We start from the raw sequence: 25240 nt of genomic DNA on the forward strand, positions 1-25240 counted from the left end.
GGAAGGAAGGAAGGAAGGAAGGAAGGAAGGAAGGAAGGAAGGAAGGAAGGAAGGAAGGAAGGAGAAGGGAAGGAGAAGGAGAAGGAGAAGGAGGAGAAGGGAGAAGGCAGTCGAGTTAAGATATATATATATATATATATTAGTTCCAGGACATCAGGATGGAAGATGCTCAATAATTATTAAGCAATTTGTTTATAGATGCTCTAGTCTAACTTTAATAGAATATAAAAGTTTAATAAGTCTATAAAGCCTTAAGAAATGAGGTCTCATAACAATAATGTTGAACAAAAATAAACACAATGTAGTCAAAAGAACTCCAGGTCAGGAATCACAGACATATAGTCTAGTCTTGTTACTGCTTCTGTATAACCTTATATATATCACTTCATGTCTTTAGACACCAGTTTTGTCACCTGCAAACTTAGCTTAGGTTATACCATTCTAAATTCTATTTAATTAAGCAGCCATGACATATAAATTATATAACTGAGTAATTAAAGTAACTTTAAAAGTTCATATTTCAATAATACATATTAAATGCACCAATCTTCTCTTTCTTCAACTGCTTTTCCTACTCTTTTTCTATATTTCATATTATCTTATTTATATATAATAAATTCACATTTCTATAACATTCCACAGATTTCATTTATTCATTCATTCCCCAAATTCCAATTGATGCTACTTACAGGTGCAAGATAGACTGTAGTGAATTAAACAGTTATGGCACATGTCCTCATGGAACTTTCACTTTAGTGGAGAAGATGGTCAAAAACAGTAATTTAAATAAATACATACTTGCTATACAGGATAAGACTTGTGAAGGAAAATAAGATTCTAAGAAATAATATAATAAAGTGAATTATTTTTAGAACTAGTACTTAGCAAAGAAATTCCTGAGAAGGTGGCCTTCAGAAAGAAGATAAATAAGCGGTAGGTGAAGAGTAGGAAGACGCTTATAAAGGGGAGGAGAAAGTACATATACGGGCCTTGCGGGGGAAATTGCACTTTCAAGAAAATGACACTTGACCTTTATGAAGGGGTGAGATTCTCCATGGGGAGAATGGTGTGGCATGAGGTTGACAAGGAGGCAGTGCATAGATTATGCTGGGTCTTTGAGTCCATAAAAAGAGGTTGGATTTTATTTTAAGGGCAATGGGAAGACATTAAATTATTTTAAGCACTGGAGTGACCTCATCTAATTTACAACATATGATCACACTTGCTGTTATTTTATCGTTTTGTATCTTTGATACTATGCTTTGGGATAAGTAATGCAGATATAATACAGCTCATTGTTGAGAAAACGAAGCACAGGAGATGAGGTGGCCACCTTGTGAACAGCTTGAATGGTTGGTTGCCATATAAAAGACCCAGAGGAAGACTTTGGGTTTCCCAACTTGAATCACTTAGTACATTGCCTGGCACACAATAGGAGTTCAATAAATGTTTGTTAAATGAATGTATACCACACTAGGACATTTTAGCTCCTGAGACTCATGGGTCTTGGGAAAGAAAAATGTCTATGTGTAAATCAGCCACCAGGGGGCGGGTATGCTTCCCCCAAGTAATAGAAACATTGACCTTGGCAAAGACAACTGGTAGGGAAGAAAAAAAAAATCTTTAACTGAACAAAGTGCTTTCTCCAGTTTATACCAAAAAAGATTTCATGAAATAGAATTGGCAACATCACAACAGACCCTTTGTTATGTGTTTGAGCTGACCATCTGTCCATGAGACTCAGCTATGGACAGCCTCCTGACTTAGGGTTCTTCTGACTCTGTTAAAAAACAAAAAAACAAAAAAACAAACAAAAAAAACCCTCCAAAATAAAGTGTAATAAAAGGAAAGTACAATATTCCCTGAAAGAATTCAAACTGTACATGCTGAACAAAAGACTTATTTTTTCCATTCAACTTTGCTGTTTTGAATTTCCTTGAACTTAACTTCAAAATAAAATTTGGGAAGAAGAAAACATTGCCTGTGGCATAGAAATGGTCCAAGATGGCTGGAGGGATCTACCTACTGAAGAGGGCTGCAATCGCCCAAGGTGAGATAGGATGACTGTTTAATACATGTGGAAATAAAAGCAAATAAAACACACATACACCATAAAAAATGCCTTCGAAGACTTGGGTTCTGCCTGCCAACCACATTTTCCCCATTAAACAAAGGTTGAATTTTTGTCAACAACCAATTGTTTGACAATATTGGGTGTGTTTTGCTCTGAGCCAATGCATGCTCTAGACACAGGTTTTCTCTACACATGTTGTCAGACTTCTGAGTTGAGGGATAGGAGAGTTTCCAGAAGGCATCTCGTAAATGTAAGTCAATAATCTATACTCAAGCTATGAGGATTGATTGGTCATTCACTATGTACTGAGATTTAATCCTGTGGGAGAAATAAACAAGGTATTGAGACATGGTCCATGTACCAAATAACAAAGTGATTTTTTTGTTAGTTATTGAGGATGTTTTAAAATATATATTTTTATTTAATTTGAAGATCCAACATTCAAGTAGTTGGCTGAGTTTAAAAAAAAAAAAAGCTTTTATTCTGGATGTGTAGGGTAATGAAAAAAACTTGTGAAGGTCAGAAGAGGCCCCTTTTATGGTTCTATAGTCAATTATAGCACCTTCTGCTATTTGTCCCTCTCCAAATCCTCTCATAGGTACAATGTAGGGAAAGAGGGTTGGATGTTTAAAAACAGTATAGGAGACTTTGTGCTTAGTGTCTCAAATGTCTCACTATTACAAAGTGTTGACCATTTTGGGTTTTGTTTATTTGTTTGTTTTAGAAGGAGTACTAATTTCATAATACCATGTCCCAGGAGCTTCTGTGTACATTACATTCATATCTTTGTTTCCTATTTTCACTTAATTATTTAAATAAGAAGGCATAATCACTCTCAAAATGTTTTTTTTAATCTTTATGGGTAAATAATAGGTGCATATATTTATAGGGTACGTGAGATATTTCGATACAAGTGTGCAACTCATAATAATTACATGATGGAAAATGCAGTATCTATCACTGCAAGCATTTATCCTTTGTGTTACAAAAAAATCCAATTATACTCCTTTGGTTATTTTTGAATGTACAATTAAATTATTATTGACTATAGTCACCCTGTTGTGTTATCAAATACTAGGTCTTATTCATTCTATATTTTGGACCCATTAACCATCCCCACAACCCCCTTAACCACCCACTACCCTTCCCAGGACCTGGTAACCTTCCTTCTACTCTCTAACTCTGTTAGTTCAGTTGTTTTGATTTTTAGATCCCACAAATGAGTGAGAACTTCTGATGTTTGTCTTTCTGTGCTTGCTTTATTTCACTTAATAGAATAGCCTCCAGTTCCATCCATGTTGTTGCAGATGACAGGATCTCATTCTTTTTTATGGCTGAATAGTATATAAGTATCACATTTCTTTATCCATTCATCTATTGATGCACATGGAGGTTGCTTCCAAATCTTGGCTATTGTGAACAATGTTGCAACAAACACAGGAGTGCAAATATCTGTTTTATATACTAATTTTCTTTCTTTGGGGTATATACCCAGCAGTGGGATTGCTTGTACATATGGTAGTTTTAGTTTTTTGAGGGACCTCCAAACTGTTCCCCATAGTGATTATACCAATTTACATTCCCACCAACAATGTGTGAGGATTCTCTTTTTCCACATTCTTACTAGCATTTGTTATTGCCTGTCTTTTGGATTCAAGCCATTTTAACTGGGAAGAGATGATATTTCATTGTAGTTTTGATGAGCATTTCTCTGATAGTCAATGATATTGAATACCTTTTTATATGCCTGTTTGCCATTTGTATGTCTTCTTTTGAGAAATATCTATTCAAATATTTTGTCCATTTTTTGATCAGATTATTAGATTTTTTTCCTATAAATTGTTTGAGTTCCTTATAGGTTCTGGTTATTAATTCCTTGTCAGATGTAGAGTTTGCAAATATTTTCTCCCATTCTTTTGGTTGTCTCTTCATTTCATTGGACTGTTTCCTTTGCTGTGTAGAAGCTTTTTAACTTGGTGTGATTCCTTTTGTTCATTTTTGCTTTGGTTGCCTGTGCTTGTAGGGCATTACTCAATAAATTTTTGCTCAGGCCAGTGCCCTAGAGGGTTTCTTCAGTGTTTTCCTTTAGCAGTTTCATAGTTTGAGGTCATAGATTCAAATCTTTAGTCCATCCTGATTTAATTTTTGTATATGGTGAGGGCTAAGGGTCTAGTTTCATTCTTCTGCATATGGATATCCAGTTTTCCCAGCACCATTTCTTGAAGAGCCTGTCTTTTCCCCAGTGTATGTTCTTGGCACCTTTGTTGAAAATGAGTTCACTGTAGGTGTGTGGGTTTGTTTCTCTATTCTGTTTTATTGGTCTCTGTGTCTGTTTTTATGTCAGTACCATACTGTTTTTGTTACTATAACTCTGGAAGATAATTTGAAGTCAGGTAATGTAATTCCTCCAGTTTTGTTCATTTTGCTTAGGATAGCTTAGGCTGTTCTGAGTCTTTTTTGGTTCCATATAAATTTTAGAATTTTTTTTCTATTTCTGTAAAGAATGTCATTGGTATTTTGATAAGAATTGTCTTGAACATGTAGATTGGTTTGGGTAGTACGAACATCTTCACAATAATCATTCTTCCAATCCATAAACATAGGATATTTTTCCATTTTTGGGTTTCCCCTTCAATTTCTTTCATCAGTATTTTATAGCTTTTATTATAGAGATCTTTCACTTTGGTTAAAGTTAATTCCTAGGTATTTAATTTTATCTGTGCCTAATGTTAATGGTATACTTTTAAAATTTCTTTTCTAAGATTCTTCACTGTTGACATCTAGAAATGCTACTAATTTTTGTATGTTGATTTTGTATTCTGCAACTTTACTAAATTTGTTTATCAGTTCTAACAGTTTTTTGTAGTCTTCACGTTTCTCCAAATATAACATAATATCATCTGCAAACAAGGATAAATTGAGTTCTTATTTTCTAATTTGGATGCCCTTTATTTATTTCTCTTGTCTGATTGCTCCAGCTAGGACTTCCAGTACTATGCTGAATAACAGTGGTGAAACTGGGCATCCTTGTTGTGTTCCAGATCTTACAGGAAAGCCTTTCAGTTTTTCCCCACTCAGTATGATACTAGCTGTAGGTGTATCATATATGCCTTTTATTATGTTGAAGTATATTCCTTCTATACCTAATTTTTTGAGGGTTTTTATCATGAAGGGAGGTTAATTTTATCAAATGCTTTTTCAGCATCAATTGAAATGATCATATGGTTTTTGTCCTTCATTCTATTGATATGATGTATTGCATTGTTTGATTTGCATATGTTGAACCATCCTTGCATCCCAGGGATAAATCCCACTTGGTCATAATGAATGGTCTTTTTAATGTATTGTTGAATTTGTTTGCTGGTATTTTGTTGAGGATTTTTGTATCAATATTCATCATAGATATTGGCCTGTAGGTTTCTTTTTCCAATGTGTCTTTGTCTGGTTTTGGCATCAGGGTAATACTGGCCTCACAGAATGAGTTTGGAAGTATTCCCTCCTTCTCTATTTTTTGGAATAGTTTGAATAGGATTGGTATTAGTTCTTTACATGTTTGATAGAATTCAGCAGTGAAGGCCATGGATCCTGGGGTTTTCTTTATGGGACACTTTTCATTATGGCTTAGATCTCATTACTTGTTATTCGTCTGTTCAGATTTTTAATTTCTTCATGGTTCAATGTTGGTAGGTTATATGTGTCTAGGAATCTGTCCATTTCTTCCACATTTTCCAATTTGTTGGCACATAGTTGCTCATAATAGCTACTGATGATCCTTTGAGTTTCTGCAGTATTCATTGTAATGTCTCCTCTTTCATCTCTGAATTTATTTATTTGGACATTTTCTCTGTTTTTCTTAATTAGTCTGGCTAAAGGTTTGTCAATTTTGTTTAACCTTTCAAAAACACAACTTTTTTTCCCATTGATCTGCTATATTGTTTTCATTTCAATTTTATTTGTTTCTGCTATGATCTTTACTATTTGTTTTATTCTAAACAAGACAAGATTAGGTTTGGTTTACTCTTCCTTTTCTAGTTCCTTAAGATGCATTGTTAGTATTTTTTTATTATTTGAAGTTTTTCTTCTTTTTTGATGTAGGCACTTATAGCTGTAAACTTCCCTCTTAGTACTGCTTTTGCTGTCTCCCATAGATTTTTGTATGCTGTGTTTCCATTATTTGTTTGAAAGAATTTTTCAATTTCCTTTTTCATTTCTTCATTGACCCACTGGTCATTCAGGAGCATATAGTTTATGCTTGTATTGTTTCCAAAATTATTCTTGTTATTAATTTCTGGTTTTATTTCATTGTCATCAGAGAAATGCTTGATATTATTTTAATTTTTTGAATAATTTAAGAATTGTTTTGTGACCCAACATGTGGGCTATCCTTGAGAATGATTTAAGTGTTAGGAAAAGAATATATATTCTGCAGCCACTGGATGAAATGTTCTTTAAATATCTATTAGATTCATTTGGTCTACAGCACAGATTAAGTCTGATATTTCTTTGTTGATTTTCTGTCTGGAAAATCTATCTGATACTAAAAGTAGGATGCTGAGGTCTCCAGCTATTATTGTATTGGGGTCTGTCTCTCGCTAATAATATTTGCTTTATATATCTGGGTGCTGAAGTGTTGGGTGCATATATATTTAAAACTGTTATATCCTTTTGCTGAATTGACCCCTTTATCACCACATAGTTACCTGTTACCTTAGTTATTGTCTTGAAATCTATTCTGTCTGATATAAGTATAGTTATTTCTTCTCTTTTTTGGTTTCCTTTGGCATGAAATATCTTTTTCTACCCCTTTATTGTCAGTCTATGTGTGTCTTTATAGATGAAGTATATTTCCTGTAGGCAAACGACTACTGAGTATTGAGATACATATATCTATACATTTTTTTTTTTTTTTTTTTTTTTTGAGATGGAGTCTTGCTCTGTTACCAGGCTGGAGCACAGTGGCGTGATCTTGGCTCACTGAAACCTCTGCCTCCCAGTGATTCTCCTGCCTCAGCCTCCTGAGTAGCTGGTATTATAGGCATGCGTCACCATACCCAGCAAATTTTTCTACTTTTTGTAAAGACGGGGTTTCACCATGTTGGCCAGGATGGTCTCGATTTCCTGACCTAGTGATCTGCCCGTCTCTGCCTCCCAAAGTGCTGGGAATACAGATGTAAGACACTGTGCCCAGCCTGTTTTTTGTTGTTGTTGTTGTTGTTTGTTTGTTTGTTTTTATCCATTCAACCAGTCTGTCTTTTGATTGGAAAGCTTAGTCCATTTACATTCATTGTTATTATTGACAAATAAGGTCTTACTCATGGCATCTTGTTATTTGTTTTCTGGTCTTCTCTTCCTTCTTTCTTTCCTTCCTGTCTTCCTTTTAATGAAGATGATTTTCTCTGATAATACATTTTAGTTTCTTGCTTTTTATTTTTTGTGTACCTGTTGTATGTTTTTTGGATTGAGGTTACTATGAGGCTTGCAAATACAATCTTATAATCTATTATTTTCAGCCAATAACAACTTAGCACTGTTTACATAAACAAACAAGCAAGCAAAAAGAAAATGAATAAACACTCTCTGGCTTAACTTCATCCTATCATTTTTTAACTTTGTGTTATTTCTATTCATATCTCATCGTACTGCCTATGTCTTGAAAAGTTGTTGTAGCTATTATTTTTGATTGGTTCATCATTTAGTCTTTTTCCTTAAGAGTAGTTTACATATGACAGTACAGTATTATAATGTTCTGTGTTTTTCTGTGTATCTACTACTAAGAGTGAGTTTTGTACCTTTGGATGATTTCTTCTTGCTCATTAACATTCTTTTCTTTCTGATTAAAGTACTACCTTAGCATTTCTTACAGGACAGGTCTGGTGTTAATGTAATCCCTCAACTTTTGTTTGTTTGGAAAGATCTTTATGTCTTCTTCATGTTTGAAGGATATTTTTGCTGACTGTACTATTCTAGGATAAAAGGTTTTTGTTTTTGTTTTTGTTTTCCTTCAGCACTTTAAATATGTCATCCCACTCTCTCCTGGCCTATAAGGTTTCCACTAAAAAATTTGCTGCCAGATATATTAGAGCTCCATTGTGTGTGTTTGGTTTATTTTCTCTTGCTGCTTTTAGGATCCTTTCTTTATTCTTGACCTTTGGGAGTTTGATTATGAAATGCCTTTAGGTACTCTTCTTTGGGTTAAATCTGCTTAATATTCTATAACCTTCTTGTACTTGGATATTGATATTTTTCTTTAGGTTTGGAAAGTTTTCTATTATTATCTATTTGAATAAACTTTTAATCCTTATCTCTTTCTCCTGCCTCCTCTTTAAGGTCAATCACTCTTAGATTTGCCATTCTGAGACTGTTTTCTAGATCCTACAGGCATATTTTGTTGTTTTTTTCTTTTTTCTTTTGTCTGGTCTGTGTATTTTCAAAAGCCTGTCTTCAAGCTTACTAATTATTTCTTCTGCTATTAACAGACTCTGATGCATTCGTCAGTTTGTCAATTGAATTTTCAGCTCCAGAATTTCTGCTTGATTCTTTTAAATTATTTTAATCTCTTTGTTAAATTTATCTGATAGGATTCAGAATTCCTTCTCTATGTTATCTTTAATTTCTTTGAGTTTCCTCAAAACAGCTATTTTGAATTCTCTGTCTGAAAGGTCACCTATCTCTGTTTCTCCAGGATTGATCCTTGGTGTCTTATTTAGTTACTTTCTTAAAGTCATGTTTTCTTGAGCAGCCTTGATACTTGTAGATGAGTGTATGTATCTTGGTATTGAAGAGTTAGGTATTTATTGTAGTCTTTGCAGTTTGGGCTTGTTTGTATTCATCCTTCCTGGTAAGGCTTTCCAGATACTCAAAAAAACTTGGTTGTTGTGTGATCTAAGCTGTATCTACTTTAGGCACCCCAAGCCTAGTAATGCTCTGGTTCCTGTAGACTCATAGAGTCTTGAACACGATCCACAATTCTCTGGATTACCAGACAGAGATTCTTGTTCTCTTGCTTTATATTCTCCCAAACAAAGTCTCTCTGTTCTGAGCCACCTAGAGCTGGGGGTGGAGTGACACAAGCACTCCTTTGGCCACCAGCGCTAGGATTGTACTGAGTCAGATCTGAAGGCAGCACAGCACTGAATCTCACCCAAAGTCTTCTGTAACCACTCCCTGGCTACCGTCTATGTTCGCTCAAGGCCTTGGGGCTCCAAAATCAGTAGATGGCAAAGCCAGCCATGCCTGTGTCCTTCCCTTCAGGGTGACAAGTTTCCCAGTCCCCAGACAGGTCCAGAGGTGTTGTCCAGAAGCCAGGGACTAGAGTCAAAAACCTGAGAAGTCTACCTGGTGTTCTATTGTACTGCAGCTGAGCTGACACTCAAACCACAAGAAGCAGTCCTTCCCACTCTTCCCTACACTTTCCAAAGGCAGAGAAGCCTCACTCCATGGCCACTGCCACCACAAGCCCACAGTGAGTATTGCCAGACTGCCACCAATGTTCCCTTAAGGCCCAAGGGCTCTTCAGTCAGTTTGTGCTGAATACTGCCTGGTCTGGGACTCACCCTTCAGGGCAGTGAGCTCCCCTCTGGCCCAGAGCAGGTTCAGAAATGCCATCCAAAAGCCAAATGCTGGTATTGGGGACCCCAAAAGTCCACTTGGTGCTCCACCCCACTATGGCCAGAGCTGGTACCTAAGGTGCAAGACAAGTCCACTGTACATTTCTCTCTACTTGTCACAAGTGGAAAGATCCTTGCCCCATAGCCACCACAGCTGGGAATGTGCTGAGTCTCAACTGAAGCCAGCGAGTCTCAGAGTATTACCAAGGCCCACAACGTTCTGGATAGTTTACCTGGTTATGGATGCTGGTTATTTAAGGTCCAATGGCTTTTAAAGTTAGCAGGACTGCCAGGAGTGGGTTCTTCTTTTCAGGGCAACATGTTTCCTTCTAACCCATGGTGTGTCTAGAAATGTCATCCATGAGCTAGGGCCTCACGTCTCTAATGGGTTCCTTACCCTGCTGTGGCTGAGCTGGTATCTAAGATGCAAGACAAAGTCCTCCCCACTCTTCCCTCCTCTCTCCTCAAGCAGAATGAAGGGGTCTCTTTTGGAGCTGCAAACTATGCAGCCTGTGGTGAGGGGAGGAGTGATGCCAGCACTTCCTTAGCCACCCTAACTGATGTCTCAGTAGGTCTAATTCACCGCACAGTCCACTGGCTCTGGGCCCATTTCAGCATTAGGACTCACCTAGGAGTTGCAGTTCTTGTGGCCCAGGCTACCTTTGAAATGTATTTGAGGCCCCAGAGCACTTTAGCCCACAGGAGCAAGACTTGTGGGAACTTATGTTCCCATGCTGGGATTGGCAATTCCTCTCAGTCTTGGGCTGGTTTAAATGCCCCCTCCATGGTTTAAATGACATCCATGGCTGGGTGTCATGTGAGTTTGGTCTGTTTATACATTCTACTTGAACAAGGCAGCACTGAGTCAATGCCTCATAATTACTCCACGCTTCCTCTCCCCAGAGCATAGAAATGCTTCACACCAGGCCACCACTGCAAGTGGTTTCAGGAGGGGTGGCATTAGTGATTCAGGACTGTTTCTCCTGCCTCTTCTGTGCCTCTTTCAGTGATAAAACCAAGTTAAAACCAAGTACTGTGAATACTCACATGATGATTGGTTCTTATGAAGGTGCTTTTGTGTGTGTATACATCTTAAATTGGTGTCCTTGTTGGAGGGACAATTAGTGGAGCCCTCCAGTCCACCATCTTGCTTCTGAGGAATTATCTCTAAATGTTGATGAATGTAGTCACCTTTGGGGAGAAATGAGTTTGTTTTGAGAATGTTTATGTGAGGTGAATACTTACTAGTATTTTCCAGTTATCAATTAAAATAAAAAATAAATAAAAGAAAAATATTTAAATATTTTCCCAAACAAGAAACTGAATATAAAGTTTCTAAAAATATGATTATTTTATTTAGCATTCAACAAATATATATTGGGGCCTACAATGCAAAAGATACTGCCCCGGATGCCATGCAAGATTCTAAGAAAGCCTACAATATACTGTTTCCCTTCAAAGATTTTATAAACTGGAAGAGATAGAAGTAGAAAAATTAGGCTACCAAAATATGCAATATTAAGCAGACAATGATCAAGGTCACCAGGAAGATCAAAGTAAGTTTCATAGGGTTTCAGAGAAGGAATTGATTCCACTGCATTTGAGCAAAAGTACTCTTGGGGGAGCTAGGCAAAGGAAAGAATATAAACCAAGGGGCAGAAATTGGAAATTACTGGGAAATTTTGAGCCATCACATTTGATTTGACAATAGATTAATTTTAGGACATTACTGAGAACTGAATCTTGAAAGATCTTTTAGGACCTTAAATGCCATTTTAAAGGCTAGCTTAATTTAGCAGAGAGGTGAAACCAGCAAAGACTTTCATCAGAAGTGGGCTTTAAGAAGATCAGTTTGCCAAGGCGGGTGGAGCATTTGAGGTCAGGAGTTCAAGACCAGCCTGGCCAACATGGTGAAGCTCCATCTCTACTAAAAATACAAAAAAATTAGCTGGGCGTAGTGGCAGGTGCCTGTAATCCCAGCTACTTGGGAGGCTAAGGCACGAGAATTGCTTAAACCTGCCAGAGGTTGCAGTGAGCCGAGATCGCGCCACTGCACTCCAACATTTGGTGACAGAGCAAGACTCTGTCTGGAAAAAAAAAAAAAAAAAAAAAAAAAGAAGAAGATCAATGTATCTGAGGTGTGTTAGATAATTGGAAAAGGAGAAAATAAAATTAAGGAAACAATCACCAAACAGGCTATTGCAAGTATTGCAAGCATCCAAGCAGAAAGATAAACTATACATTCAGGTGAGAGCAACTGCAGTGGAAAGCAGGGAGTAGAGTCAAGAGCCAGTGCAGAAAACAACCAAACAAACAGAAAAAGTGAGTTAAATAAATAGAGTGATGCAGTGTAGAGGCAAATATGTTTAGTTTGCATGACTAAGCTAATGTTTATACCATTTACAAAAGTAAAGAGGCTGAAAAGGCTGAGTCTGTTTCAAGAAGAGGGGAATGATTTGGGTATTGAACACTCTGGGTTAAGATGCCAGCAGTATACTAGCGGAAAAATCCAGCAGGTAGAATTGAGGGACTATGATCCAGGAGGCAAGAGAACTCTGGAGACAAGGATTTGGGAGTCATTTCTATAGAGGTAAAGGGTAGTCACCGAAACCATGGCAGTGCATGAGACAAGGGGAGGGAAGGGTAGAGTGAAGGGAAAAAAAAGGAGGAGAGGAGAAGAATCTCAGGAGTGCCAAGGAGGCATCATTTAGGAAACTTGAGAAAAACTATGCCTGGTTGCAAGAGAACTACTACAGTAGTGTAGCAGGAAGCATTCATTTCAAGAAGCAAGGGGATGTCAGCAGTGTCCTATGCCCTGTAGTGAGGGAAGGGTGAGAGTAAGGCTGAGAAAGAAAGAAAAAAACTGACTTGGATGATTTGAAAGTCATCAATGGTGAAATCATTACACCACCAATTATGTTTCAATATTGCAATTTGACCAGAAGTAAGATCCCAATCAGGATTGCAATCTGCAGATTGGAATGAGATGAGGTCAGAAAGAGGAGCCAGCCAGTGCAGGCTACTAATTTAACAAGGAAGGAAAAGAGAGGTGGGGTGCACATTGAGAGGGCATTGCGTGGGAAAGACTGAGGGTCCTTCTTACAGAAAGGGAAAAGGGTGAGACTGAAATTACCCAAGAGGAGATCACTGAGTGATGTTTGATCATCAGCCCAGGTCGGGGCCTTCAATTTGACAAGGAGAACAAATCTTCCCCAGATGCCAAAGGAAAGGAAGAGAGTGAAGAACAAAGGAACATTTTGAGATGGAGAGGAATATGAGCAGGGAAGATGGATATTTCCAATGCAGAGTGGGAGCTGGTGGCATTTTAGAGAGGTAGGTAGGGAGGGTGAGTCTGAAGATTTGAGAATCATGGAGAAGCTTTAAAACAACCCCTAGGCTGGTGTCAGAGGACACAATAAGAGTAACAAGTAAGGAAGTAAAAGGCTGGTAAGCAGCAACATAGTTGGTTCTCTCTCTCTCTCTCTCTCTCTGTGTGTGTGTGTGTGTGTGTGCGTGTGTGTGTGTGTGTGTGTATGTGTCTGTCTCTCTGCCTGTCTTTGTCTGCCTATCTGTCTGTCTGTCTCTTTTTGGGCTCTCGGACTCTCAGGCTCCTGTGGGCCTTGACTTTCAGATCGGTGACTGCTCCCAGTCAGATTTCAAAGACAGGGTTGGAACTCCAAGGTTGGCAATTCCAGTCACTAAGACCATGCCACCTGAGATTGCTGGGAGAGGCTTTTCCAGGCCCCTCCTGCAAGAAAACAGATGCCAAAGAACAAGGTAAAGAAGTATGGAAAAACAGGGTTGGACCCTAGCCATCTTTTTACTACTCACTGCACTAAAATGTCAGAATCGGGGAAATGCCTGACCTCGTTTCTTGGGAAGAGTGAGGCGTATATCAAAATACATAAATCCTGAAAAGCTCATTGTGAAGGGCAGAGTCCTAATAATTTGTATTTTGATAGCTTTTAAATATTTTTCAAGTGGGTGTTTCCAGAAGTAAGGTAAATAGTCCCATTTTGTGGGGCTTTTGATTAAATTCCAAACATATCAATGTTCTGGGGTGTGTCCAGTGACTCTGATACCTCTCGGCAGGTTTGCCAAGAAAGTGCGAATGTGAGTCTCAGGGAAACAAGGAAACCATTCTCCCAGTCTCCCAGTAGCAAGTTGCAGGGCTGTGCAAGGAAGAAATGTGCAGACTTGTGTCTCCCCAGTGAAGAAGAGATTAGAATTAGAATGGAATAAATTATCCATGTGGGCAAGAGCTGTTACTATGTAACAATAACACTTTGTGTTTCATTCAAATTGCAAACCCTTTGACATGCCCTGAGCTTTTACTTTCTCTCTGGACTCCAAGAAGGGACTTACTAAGTGCATCCTAGGTCCAGAGAGAAGCTGCCCCTTCCCCCAACCCACTTACTGTGCCTCACTCTTTGATCCTTCTTCACCAGTTAGTCTCCTTCCATTCCTTTTAGCCCACCTCTGCTCAGTCTCCATCACCAAACAGTCCATTTTTGCCTGGAGGAGGAAACAAGACTATATTGAGCACACAAAAAGACATTTGCTTATTGAGATTCTATGAGATCCTCACAAAAGTTGTATAGACAAGTGATGGTCAAAATATTTAACAATACATTTGACACAGTCATCAGCCACCCAGAAACTATAGAAGTTTTACTGAAGCAGAGTGGATTCATCCACTGTGACAGGCGTTACTTCTTATTTGTTGGACTGTGGAAAGGTCCTAGGACAGGGTAGGGCATGAATGCCCAGAGTAGCAGGAATAGGAGATACTTGAGTGGCAGTAACTTTTACCAACTGGGACAGAAGTATTTCAATGTTTCACCAACCAGTACTGCTGAATCTTAGCCATGACTTATGTCCATATAATAGATAAAAATTGGGCCATGGAGGTGTTAAATAACTCATCCAAAGCCACTCATTGAGTACCAGGTTTGGGACCCATTGAATCTACTGTGAGGCCTTTTCCACCACTCCCCACCTCACTGGCTCAATACCTCTTCTCCCTCATCTATCTACCTCTGTTTAGAGATGAGAATATTTAGTAGTCTGGAGAGGGCATGCAAGGGCACCTGAAGACCCTCTCCCAGGAAAACTCTAAAGCTGTGTCTATTAACTCTCTCCTGTGGTCCCACTAAAAGTTTTCTCAGTAGTAGTAAGGTCAGGGGAGGAGATTGAAAAGAAAACTTATTATTTCCTCTTTTTTCCCTAATGAGGCAAGAATCTTGTTTGGTCTGTTCTTCATGATGTCCTCAGAGTACAGCACATGATTGATTCCTAATACAATTTTGTCAAATGAATGAGTGAGTGAGTATAAAGGTATTTCTGCAAAGTACCTTTATACTTTATCTCATTGGACCCTCAAGGAGTGTTTAGAAACGTTTGTATTTCAGTTTACTAATAAGGAAGCTCAGCTGCAGAGAAGAACACTCATTATCACAATACTAACTGGGGTGGAGTCAGGATTGTGACTTGCCAGATCCCTGTCCAGGGCCCTTTCTCCCACATTGCAGTATCCCCTAAATATGAATAAAAGTTAATAGAATTAGAAAAATGAAGTTACTTATAATTTACAACCTGGAATATACTTAGTGATGAGCAATGGCAAACAGGAGAGCTGGATCTGCTTCTCTCTCCTGTTTACCACCTCACTCCCACCGCTATTCACCAGACCCAAGCCAGTCCCTCACTCCCTCCAGGGCTCAACTATGTGACTCTTGGGTAGGATTGGACTTCACCTCTTTGTGATTTTTTAGTGAATTTCCACAGGGAATTATGTTTTGTGAACTATGCCAGCTGGCATAGCCCTTCCTTACACACCACCCTCACTAAGTTCAAATATGACACTTAATGGAAAGAAAAGATTGCATCCATCTACCTAACTAGGAAAAATATCTACTCGCCAACTCCCTCCCTGAAGCCTTTAGAAGATAAGGGAATTGAGTGGCTTCATACAGTTGCCTTCTTTTTTTCTCTTTTTATCTATTACAGAAGTTTTCAAAGTGTGGTTTCTGTACCAGCAGCATTGACATCACCTGGGAACTTGCTAGAAATGCAAATTCCAGGCTGGGCGCAGTGATTTACGCCCGTAATCCCAACGTTTTGGGAGGCCGAGGCAGGTGGATCACGAAGTCAGGAGTTCAAGACCAGAGATATGGTGAAACCTCATCTCTACTAAAAATACAAAAATTAGCCAGGTGTGGTGGCGCACACCTGTAATCCCAGCTGCTCAGGAGACTCGGCAGGAGTTGAACCCGGGAGGCGGAGCTTCCAGTGAGCCAAGATAGCGCCACTGCACTCCAGCCTGGGTGACAGAGCGAGACTCCATCTCAAAAATATATAAATAAATAAATAAATAAAATAAATGTGAATTCCAGTGTCCCAGACCCACCAGAATTAGAGGTTCTGGGGGTGAGGTCCAGGGATTTGTGTTTTAAAAGCCATGTCGGTGATTGTGGTGTGTGCCAAAGTTTGAGTACTACTATTTCCTTATATCCTGTTTTTTTCCTGCCTAAGCCAGGGAGTCACTTACTTTCTGTTCCCAGAGGTCTTTGGGGACCCCTGTGCTCACTCAGTGCTCTAACTCTTCTTCTTTCCACATAAGAGCCTGTAGTGTGGTCTTGTTAATGACAATTTTAATTTATCTCCATGAGGTAAAGTGCAAGTAAAGGTAAAGTAAGGGCTGGAATAGATGATCTGGTGAGATTTTTTGAAATCTAGAAGCTCTGATTCTTCAGGAGAGCCATATCAAAGCAGATGGCTTAAGGAGGGCAAAGGAGGACTTCTGCCTTGTTAGTTTCCTTTTGCTGTAGGCCCCAGGATGGGAGTGAAGTGAGGACACAGGCCAGTTGCCAACTATGGTTACAGCCCCAGGAGATCTTTGATGTTCTCCCCTTGCTGTCTAGGTCCCTGTTTTCAAGAATTTATCAGAATGACCCAGACTTATTAAACTTGTTCTATGTACCTTGGACAAAATAACTGCTGAGTCAATCCTGTAAGAAGTCTTGTATTGCCAGCCTAAAAACCTGTTTATAGTTGACTTCCTCTGGCAAACTGCTATGAGATGCAAGAAATAGCACCATCAATTTGGCACATACTGAACCATTCTCAGCATTTACATTAGGTAGGTAGTCAATGCAAGAACAGATCACAAATATATCTTAAAAATCCAATTCCTGCCTCTCTGTCTCCCTCCTCTCTTGCCCCTTCTCCTATCTTTTCCCAAATTCCTACCCCTGAAAAGATGAATTGAAGACTCGGAAGGAAGATGATTTTTTCACATTCTGAAATTCTGACATTTAAGAAAGAAAGAGCCTAATCCCTGTTCAGTTGCCAGGCTCTGATATGCTTTTCCTGTTTAAGCATTCATAATCTACCACTCATTGATACATCTTGCCAACCACAAAAATTACTTAACTCCTGACCTTTGTAAACTTTCCTCCCTCACAAGTTTCTTCAAGTTATGAAAGCACAGTAAGTGGATGGAGATGATTGGGTAGGAAAAGACAAAAATGTTAGTCTCCACTGAAGACAACAGGCAAAGGTCCTAGATTAAAGTTATGAGACTTGAGTTCTAACCAGGCCTTTGCCTCTGGTAACATCCTGAGAATTGGGGCAGGTTACTTCCCCATTGTGGGTCACTGCAAAACAAGGGGCCTCAGCAAAGCAGATCTCTAGTCTGTTTTCCAACTCTGATACAGTGACTAAGCAGGTATGACATAGATATGTCCTGTTTAGGGGTGTCAATGTCCTTATTTGAAAACCCAGGTTTGGTGATAGCAGGTAGACTTCAACTTTTTGCCATTGGTTTTCACTGAGAGGAATGTGGGAAAGGGTGTAATGGTTGACCAACAGGTCTGCCATAGATGTGATAGGAAGAATTCCCAGAGTTTTGTGTGTTTCTTTCATAGTTCTTTCGCCCTAGCAATAGTTGTATGTGTGTATCTGTTTAGTGTATTTTAGCTGCCTAAAATATAAGTGCCATCCCGTAATAGAGCCCTGTGCTTGATACAGAGCCTATTAGCTGATAGGTGCTCAATACATGTTGAATAAATGAATGAGTCTAAATAGCTTAAGGACCATATCTTGAGCATTTGGCCAACAGCAGGACAAGGCTCCACTAGTACTGGACTCACATAGTTAGAATAACCTCATTCCATTTGTCCTTTAAGGGTCCTTGCCAAATCTGATCCTTATTTCCTCTAAGACTGATCTCAGACCTTCAACTTCATAGAGGAAAGGGCAGTGGTGGTGGGAGGAGGAATTTTCCTGGGATTCAGTGAACGCCTCTTTTTGATATTGCTTCTTTATAGTATTCACTGAGAGTTTGAATAGGGGGTAAGCAGCCTGAGAAAACAGGTTCTGGCTTTCGACCACCAGGTGAATTTTCATTGACGTAAAGACCCCATTCTGCTTCCTTTTACTCTTCATTTGTGTTGGAGGGTTCATATTGTTATAGTTGGGTATTAGGCTTTACGTAAGGCTGGGAGGAAAGAAGGCTTTCTTGGTAAGCTTGGCTCTGTGGCTTGGCAGTCGCACAATTAAATGACTTTATTCCCAAACCAGATGTTCTAGTTGTTTTAATAATATCTTATGATCCCTCCTCTAAATAAAACAAAAAATCACTCCATCAGAAAGTTCTTCAGGATTAGAAGTTCAAACTCTGCTATCTGATTTTACCCACCAGAGGGTAGCACCAAGATGAATTTGGAATAAATCCCTGACAAAACTCAGACATGGTTTGGGATGATTTGTTCTGGATTCTGTGTAAAAGTACCTGAGGCCACCAAGATGTCTGTAAATGCCTCATAAAGTTTCTGGGAAGACACTGGTCTCCATTTGTTCCTAGGAATAGTGTTGGGACATTGAGTAAATCCTTATAAAGTGGCACGGATTCATATTCTCCATGGATAATCAGTTTACCCAGAAGTTTATTGTGAGCTCTTCCACTGCATGTGAAGTTTGAATTCAATGATTGTTGAGGTCTCTTTAACTCAATCATTCTAAGACTTCTTGTAAGAATAATATATTGACTTTTCCAGACTTGTCCAAATCTGCATTTAATTGGCCTGCAATAAGAAGTGGCTATTGACTTGAGGTATATCCTGGAGAGTCAAAGAATGACACATTTGGTCATATCCTAGAGCAAATGATGACACATTTGGTCATATCTTAGAGAGTCAAAGGATGACACATTGGATCATATCCTAGAGAGTCCAACGATTACATATTTGGTCATATCCTAGAGAGTCAAAGGATGTCAAATGTGTCATCCTTTGACTCTAGAATATACTCCAAGTTCATATGAACTTGGGAAGATTGGGGGCCTTCTCTGAGGCCCAGGGACCCTTTTGTTTAGCTCTATATTTCCCCATAACACTCTGTAATTTTCTGAAATTTTTGGCAGTTCTGGTTAATATATCTAGACCCCCCAGTAGTAGACTGTAGGCCTCTTATGAACAAGAACCACATATATATTTTTTCACCTTGGTATTCCCAGTCCGCAGAAGAATGCTTAACATAAACAGATCCTCTCTTAATAAATATCTATTGAAAGAATGAATAAATGACTAGATGTAATAAGTGAATAAACATTCTTTCCATCAGGCTCTTGAAAAACTGGAAGCAAATTACACATTTTTAAAAATTAACTAATTAATTAAACTATTGAGCACTGGGTGCTAGGCACTGAGAGTTGAAAAGTTTCTGATCTTAAGGAACTCAGACTCATGGGAGCAGCAGACAAGAAACTGGATGATTACAGTTGAGGTCACATGAAAAAGGAGAACAAAAGTTTTTATAGAATTACAGAAAGTGATATCTGGCTTCTTCTGGAAAAGATTAGGGACAACTTTCTCAGAGAGGATGATGCTCAGTCCTGAAGGGTAAATGAGGGAAACTCAGTGCAAGGAATGTCTCCTTCAAGCAAAAGATCCTCAACACAAAGAGTGAAACATGTTTATCCCTCCATGTGCACAAATCTCCTGCAGGGCCAATAGTCAAAGAGAGGATACAATGTAGCACAGAAGTTAAGAATACAGTCCCTGGGCTGGGCACAGTGGTCATGCCTGTAACCCCAGCACTTTGGGAGGCCGAGGCAGGCGGATCACTAGGTCAGGAGATCAAGACGAGCCTGGCCAACACGGTGAAGCCCCATCTACTAAAAATACAAAAATTAGCTGGGTGTGGTGGCACACAGCTGTAATCCCAGCTACTCGGGAGGCTGAGGCAGGAGAATTGCTTGAACCTGGGAGGCGGAGGTTGCGGTGAGCCAAGATCAAGCCACTGCACTCCAACCTAGGTGACAGAGCGAGACTCTGTCTCAAAAAAATAAAAAATAAAAAATACAATCCCTGAAGGTAGATTATCTAGGCAGGAATTCTGCTTTTATCCTGCCTATAAGCTGGTGTGACCTTAAAAAGTTAATTAAACTCTTTACATCTCCATTCTTTATTTCAGAATTAAAATAATAGTCCTGATAGCCTCATGGGATTGCATGAGGAAGAAATAAAATAAAACATGAAAAGTATTCAGAATAGACCTTAACAAATGGAAAGACTCAATAAATATTCATTATTATTATAATCATTGTTACTACTGTTGAGTAATTCCTGGATGTGACACATGTTGAGGGCATGGTTTGGGGACAATGAGAGAGGGAACAGATGAGTTAGTGAAGGACCATGCTGATTTGATTTGAAACAACAATAACAACAACTGTATCAACCCTATCTAAATAATGACCACTAATTTTGGTGCACCCACTGATCTTCCGTGGGATTGTTCTCATATTATTCATTGTTTGAAGAATGAAATTAAAAATCCATGGGTCTTACCATATCACTGTCAAACCTGCCTCCTTGGTTGCTAGAACAGATTGGGAAATGAAATCATCCACATCATCATCATCATCACCATCATATTTATAAATATGTGAAGACAAATCCACCTTTCCAAATTAAATGTTCATTGTCAAATTTGTTTTAAAAACCATTACTGAGCACCTTCCATGTGCATGGGAGTCAGAGATGACTATGACATGACTCCTGCCTGCAGGGCTCAGAGCCTTATAAAATAGGCAGACGTAAACACAGAAAAATAGACTATAATAAGTGTAATAAGTGCCAAAGGAGAAGTCTGCACAAAAGCATAGAGAAGCAAGAAAATAAAGCATAGAGAAAGAGCAACATGTCTGCCTAGGAGTCAGGAAAGTCTCCACAGGCAATAAGTAGAAATATGGTGAACAAAGATAGGAAAGTCAAGGACTCTCAGATTCAACCTGATATACCTTCTACACTTAAGTACCTTGTACACAATGGAGCTCAATAAATAGCTATAAAAGTGTTGAATGGATGAATAGAGAAGCTAGTTTTTCACATCACTCCCTTCTTTTCTACCCCTCCCAATTACATCTTCCCACACACTCTCTTCTACCCCAAGGGGAACCTCCATTTCATTACTCATCCCTTGCACTGCCTATTCTTTGGTAAACCTCTCAAAAGCCTTCTCTATGATTGCTTAACAAACACAGGTGTCCTGGTTAAAGCTTACAACATTTAAATCATGAGGAAAGACTGACACAAATGAGTATTTCTTGCTAATTTTCCACTGGAGAATGCAAAGTGCTGAATCAGAGAAGAACAGTGTGTGCTATGTGGTCACATAATGACCATGCCATGTCCCACCTGGCCTTTCCCCCTGAACAATCCAGCAGAATGTCAGGTCTGGTGAATTTCACTTCTATATACACAGACACCAAGCACAAGTTCCCACCAGTGCCAAGAGGACTAAACATGACATGCCCTGTGTCTCCTCACCACTGTATCAGAAAGAAAGGAGATCTTACAGAAATCTAGGGAAATGGGACCCCTAAACCATCCCACAGCTGCAAGCAATGCTGTGCTTCACTCAGCCAGCCCCTGCATCTTGTTCAATCCACCCTTCTACTCTGCACCAGCCCCACCTCTGCTCTATCCCTTGTGCACCCAGATTTTATTCTCAGTACTAGACAGCCAACAGTTTAAAACATCTTCCAAATAAAATCACATTTTCTTCTCTTTTCATCCCCAGGGCATGGTGTGTCCAAACCATGTGCAAACTTCACTCCTCATAAATCATTTGTCTAATTGACAGAAGAGGAGGTTTTGTTTAGAGACTGACAAAATTCAAAAATTCATGTGACCCATATTCTCCAAATTCCTTGATGGTCTATTGTTTCCCAGGAACTCTCACAGGCTAGAGAAGGGTCAAGTGACTGCACTCCAATTCTCTCCCCATTTCTCTAGTCTGAAAAGATGAGAAGTTCATCTGGGATTTACAGTGAAGTGTAATTTGTGTGGCCTCCTTGCATGAGGATGTGATGAAGTGCTCAGATGCAGAGCTTTTTCTTATACATAGATTGCACACAGTGCAATACAGAGAATTCTTCACGTTTTGGAAGAAAGAAAGAGAGAGAAGGGGAGAAGAGAGGAAAGGAGAGGAGAGGAGAAGAGAAGAGAAGAGAAGAGAAGAGAAGAGAAGAAGGAAGGAAGGAAAGAAAGAGAGAAAGAAAGAGAAGGAGGGAGGGAGGAAGGAAGAGAGACAGAAAGAAAAAGAAAGGGAAGGAAGGGAGGGAGGAAGGAAGGAAAAGAAAAGGAAAGGAAAGAAAGAAAAAAGGAAAGAAAGAAAGAGAAAGAAAGAAAGAAAAGAAAGAAAAAGAAAGAAAGAAAGAAAGAAAGAAAGAAAGAGAAACAGGGAAGGACAGAAGGAAAAAGGGGGACTTTCAAATATTTGAGGAAGCATTCTATAAAGTTCTAGGGGGACTAGAAAGTGGTAAGATTACAGAGAGAGAAATGCAGAGAGTAAGAGAATTGCAGCAGAAAGAAAAACAGGAGGATGAAAACAATAACAACAGGAGGCTCATACCCAGAAGTTTCTTCCTTTCAGCCGATCTGCCACTTAAATGCAATTCTAAGCTCAGAGAGGAGGTAGTCAATATCTGTGCGCTGACTTCTGTAGGGTCCCAGAATACCATGGAGTAAATGGCATCTAAGAAGAAGGTGACATTATGTTTCAGGGAGAGCCCTTCTTTATAATCAGAACATGTGGGTTGTGGCCTCAGTTCTGCTGACAAAGCAAATGATCTCAGGCATGTCTCCATATGTCTGGCCTCAGGTGTACTGTATCCTAGTCCAAGTGCAACCCCATCTAACCACCTTCCCTGTGACCACTGCAGTCCCTATTGCCATAATCGTTCTCCTGGGGAATTGCAACAGGATCACAAAGAACTGAAAAGATTATTTGGCCCAGGCTCCCCAGACTTGGGCATACATTAGAATCATCTAAGCAGTTTTTAAAAATACAAAGTGCTAGGCCCCACTGCAGCCCCAGTAAATGGGCACTGCTGGAGGGTGGTCCTGGCTACTGTATTTTTTAACAGCCCTCTAGGTAATTCTAATGTGCCTATCAGGACACAGAACCACTGTTCTAGACCAATCACTGGGAAACAATTTATTTATGTATTCAAAGCTATTCTTGAGTGCCTATAGGATAGCAGAAATTGTCCTGTGCATTTAGGAGTGACCGTGAAAAAGTGCTATGCCCTTTTATGTTTGACTGGAGGAAGACAGACATACATAAAGAAGTCAACCACATAGTTATAGACAGTGGTACGTTCTTTATAGAATATAAGATATGGGGATGTAATAGAAAGTAATTGGAGGAGGGCTAGGGTGGTCAGAGAAGGTTGCTTTAAGGAGTTGGCCTCGGAGCTGTGAACTAAATGACAAAAGGGGATCCCGCAAGGAAATCTGGATAAAAAGCATTCCCAAGCAGAACAGCAAGTGCAAATGTCCTGTGGTGCTTGACTAAGAGACTGAAATGTCAGCATGGCTGGAGCAGTCTCTCAGTAAAACAGGGATAGTGAACCTACCCCGAAATTATCATATTGTTATCTTTTAAATATGTGTGAAGTATAGGAAACATTTGCAAAAGAAAAGCCCAATAAAAATGCAAGAGGTGTCTTGTTTCATTGTTATCACACCTTTCTAATGTACTTCAATGGCCCAGACATCCAATGACACAGCCCTATGACAGCCCACTAATAGCTGTGGTGCCCAATCACCGCACCATGATGCAATTGCAGATTCTGGGCCTGGGCTTTTCTGGGAAGTCATAGGTAACTTTTGCAGAGATGAAGCTATGTTCCAGGAATCTTCTGTAATAAAATGCTGAGACAGGTTTCCATTTATTAGATTTTAGTCTCTTTATGAAAGAGACAAAGTTGAAAGTAAAATTCAAAAGTCCTTAAAATACACCAAAGAAAGATGATTTACCATGCTAATAAATTGGGTAGTGGGCTACCCAGATAGCCTCCTCCCAGGGCAATCTGGTTGTTTGCCTTTTGCAACGTTCCACAACTTTACCCTAGAGATGGGAATAGACAAAGTCCAATCACATTATCACTTTCCACTCTCTCCCCAAAAAGGTACTTTGGGAAAAGTAGGTTAACATTTTTTTAGCCAATGTTTGTTCTAGTAATGGTTTTAATCATCTTTAATCACACAAGTAATGTAGCTTGTGTATTCCTTATTATAAAACTAAAATATTATAGAGAAGCAAAAAGTCACTTTGAATACTATCTTGACCCTCAGAAGTAACTACTATTAAAAGATTGTTCCTATGCATTTATGTAATTATATATATGCTCATGCCATGGAAAATATTCAGACTATTTTTTCTTTTCACATAAATGGAATCATAGTGAAAGTCTTCCAGGACTGCACAGGATGCTTACTGCAAACAATGTAAAGTAAAAGCTATGTATATGGCCACCAGTAGGGGAATGGATGAATGCATTGTGGTATATTCAAATGATGTGATTCTCTGCAGCTGTGAACTGAATGATGCCCATGCACATTGAGGACAGCCATCTACTTTACTCAGTCTACCAATCTGAATACTAATCTCTTTTGCAAACACTCTCACATCATACCCAGAAATAATGTTCAACAAGATATCTGGGCATCCCATAGTCCAATCAAGTTAATACACAAAATTAACCATCACACTGAGGTTTTTTGTTTTGTTTTGTTTTTTAACTTTTTGTGGACTCGATTTTTCTCTTCCCTCAATCATGTCTCAGGACTTGGGGATGTGTGGGCAGTTACATACAGCAAACTGAGGCAGCTGGGGGAGGAAACAGGAACAGGCCCCAGACTTCCCAAGAGAAGTGCAATGGTGGGACACAGAGCAAGAGAGAAGATGCAGTTTGGCAAGCCAAGTATGACATCCAAGGGGATATAGCAATCTTGTCATGGTTCAGGCAAATTGGTAGCAATTAGAACAAGGGAAGGTAAATTCCAGGAGGTGAATGCAGCCCAGAGATGGAGAATTCAGTCTACTTCAACATGCTCAGCAATGGCATGCACTGCTAATGGTAGCTGGGTTCTGGGCACTAGGCTGGAATTAAAGGTCAGGATTTCCAGTCCTTAGAGGGAGGCTACAAAGAATGAGGCAAGATCACCATCCATTGTTTTATTCCTTCCTTTCTTCATTCATTCAT

The sequence above is a fragment of the Mandrillus leucophaeus genome, unplaced genomic scaffold, assembly GCF_000951045.1.
Source record: "Mandrillus leucophaeus isolate KB7577 unplaced genomic scaffold, Mleu.le_1.0 Scaffold852, whole genome shotgun sequence".
NCBI lineage: Eukaryota > Metazoa > Chordata > Mammalia > Primates > Cercopithecidae > Mandrillus > Mandrillus leucophaeus.